This window comes from Gossypium hirsutum, chromosome A10 (assembly GCF_007990345.1).
Source record: "Gossypium hirsutum isolate 1008001.06 chromosome A10, Gossypium_hirsutum_v2.1, whole genome shotgun sequence".
Classification (NCBI taxonomy): domain Eukaryota; kingdom Viridiplantae; phylum Streptophyta; class Magnoliopsida; order Malvales; family Malvaceae; genus Gossypium; species Gossypium hirsutum.
In genome coordinates this window covers 46,147,045-46,149,926 of record NC_053433.1, presented here as the reverse complement: position 1 = coordinate 46,149,926, position 2,882 = coordinate 46,147,045, and the positions used below count along the sequence as shown (strand labels likewise).

Here is a 2,882-nt window from a genome sequence, read left to right as displayed (position 1 = left end):
TGTTGAATGTTTAAAGATGTATAGCGAGAATCATCAGAATTGTTTTTGCCGTTTGGGAATTAGAATGGAAATAGAAAAGGTTAATATGGATTTTTTTGCCTGGATCATTCCTGTCCTTGAAAGAGGAAAGTGATATGTAGCGTTATTAAACATTATGAGATGTGTAAATTGTAACACCCTTCGCCCGTATCCCTCACCGAAATAGGGTTCGAGGTGCTACCAGATTTAAATTCATCCATTTATATAAAACCAGACTGTAAAAATATTTGAACAATTTTAGACTTTTCATACACACGTATATTATCCTTTAATCGGGCTTACAAGGCCCAAAATATTCATGAGGCATTATTAAATATTTACTTACTCAACTTTACAACCCTATACATGCCATAGACTCGAAACACTAAGATTTACTTACGCCGATAGCGTAGACTTGACAATGTGATAATATCTCTGACAGCCTCCAACCCGATCTAACCTGGCAACCCTAGGGAATATGGGAAAGAAAAGGGGAGTAAGCTTTACGCTTAGTAAGTTCATAAGAACACAATAAGCAACTCATAAACAAGTTTTATCAATGTTTACAACATAATCACAAATTCACTAAAAGTTGTCTTCCTGAGCAATAGTCACTAAATTATTTATAACTGGAGCTAAAAAACTCCAAATCAATTGCCGTTAATTTTTCCCTGAAAATAGACTCATATATCTTCCATCCATAAAATTTTCAGAATTTTAGGTTTGGCCAATCCATACTAGATATTTCATAAAGTTTCCCCTGTTTCACTGTTTGACTAATCTGACCACTCTTCACTACGAATCAAATTTCTCATTGTACAGAATTCAAAATATGTTCTATTTGATTTCATTTGAAACTAGACTCATTAAGGAGTCTAAGCATATAAATTTTATCTTATAACCATTTTTGTACAAATTATAATGATTTTCTAGAAACAGAATAGGGGACCCCGAAGTCATTTGACTCTATCCCATGCCACTTCAAATATCTCATTATCAGCAATTCTTTTGCTTACACGGTTCTTTTATAAGAAACTAGACTCATTAAGCTTTAATTACATAATTTATTCAGCTTCTAACTAAATTCCAAAAATTTATGGTGATTTTCCGAAATCACATTACTGCTACTGTCCCAAGCAGATTTATTACAAATTTACTCTTTCACACATTCTTTGCATTCACATTATTTAAACATGTATATCACCAATCAATTTCATCACATATCTATAATTTCACTCAAGCATAATCTCAATACAATACATCATGCTCAATGATTCGCACACAACCGTTCAAATTAGCAATTATAAGATGATTCCGCACATAGTCCACCCTTATCGATAATTTACGATGGTTTTGCCCTTACTCACATATATTGTAACACCCCAAACCCGGCCCAGACATTATGGCCGAATCTGACGTGCCACATTGGAGTTGAAAACCCACGTTCCGTTTTAGTGTTTTAAAAACCATATATTTTGTTGAGTTAACAAAGTGTACGGAAGCTAGGCACCAGGTAGGTATCCGAGACAGAGGAGGTGAGCCATGAATGCTGCTTAAGTACCAAGCTCTTTGATTGGATCCAATCCTAGACATGCCCACAACCATAGCCACACTTTGTTATATCGAGTTTAAATTTGTTTAAGTGGACGTCTTTGATAAATCGATTAATCGTGGTGTTGAGATATTTTGAAAACAAGTATCGCTTTGAAAACACGTCCTAAGTCTAGCCCATTTGAACAATTATCAACCAGGTTTAAAGTTATTAAAAATAAAATAATCCCGAGAAGAAATAAAAGAAAAGTTAAAAATGGCCTTATTACAACCCAAAAATAAATAATAATTAAAGAGAATTAAATGAAAACCAAATCGAAAACTACCTATTATCATCACTTACACATTCGGCCACCATCCACAATGGCCCTTGGGTTCACACCTTTGCCGAAGTTGATGACTAGATTTAGTCACTCCGATGATCCAAGCTTTTCACACACTCCTCGATCGGTAGCCTTTAATCTTCACTAGCACCAACAAATCAAATAACACCAAAAACCCTTTTAGCCTTAGTCGACAGAGGGGTTTTCAGCTTTTCTTAAACCACAAGATACAAATGGAAAGAAGGTTCGAATACTTACCCAGAGATCTACTCATTGAAGAACGTTCCAAATACCTTCCTACCCCATATCCGTTGTGAATCCAACTTAAACGTGCGTAGAAAATAGATCTAAATATTAATTCCCGAATCACTAAAATATGAAGCTTTCGGCTTTTCAGCAAATATTAATCTAAGCTATTACGAGGGTTAGTACACACCTGTTACGGGTTGAAGTTGAAACATTTCCAAAATCAATCGCCTACGATAACCACCACCTGTCACCCAAACTTAACTAATCCAATATCAATATATGTAAATCCTAAGCACATCAGTCATACGGAACATAAGGGCATATTCGTCATTTTACCATACAGGGGTATTACGGTCACTTTACCCTACAAGGGCTTTACGGTCACTTTACCCTACAGGGGCTTTACGGTCTTTTTACCTAATAGGGGTATTATAGTCATTTCATCCTACAAGGGTGTTTTGGTAAATCTACAAACCAAAGGTATTTCAGTAATTTTATAAACCAATGGTATTTCCATAATTTTTAGAAAGTCAAGGGTATTTCTGTAACTTTATAAATCAGGGGTATTTTGGTAATTTTACAAATTGAGGGTATTTCGGTAATTTCACAAACCAAGGGTATTTTGGTAATTTTACAAACTAGGGGTATTTTGGTAATTTTACAAACCAAGGGTATTTTAGTAATTTTGTAAATCGAGGGTAAAACAATAATTTTGTAAATCAAGGGTAAAATAATAATTCC

General features: G+C 34.6%; 1 long non-coding RNA gene across 2 annotated transcripts; it reads right to left on the bottom strand.

Moving 5' to 3' along the window:
- Positions 1-1,815: 1,815 nt before the first annotated feature.
- LOC107896073 (uncharacterized) lies at positions 1,816-2,388 on the bottom strand. 2 transcript variants are annotated; one of them, XR_001683580.2, is made up of 3 exons: positions 2,329-2,388; positions 2,151-2,215; positions 1,816-2,036 (listed from the first exon to the last, which is right to left on the bottom strand). It is a non-coding gene; the product is annotated as an uncharacterized lncRNA (long non-coding RNA). The 2 variants fall into 2 exon arrangements; XR_001683579.2 differs by having other exon boundaries at positions 1,896-2,036; positions 2,151-2,239.
- Positions 2,389-2,882: the final 494 nt, after the last annotated feature.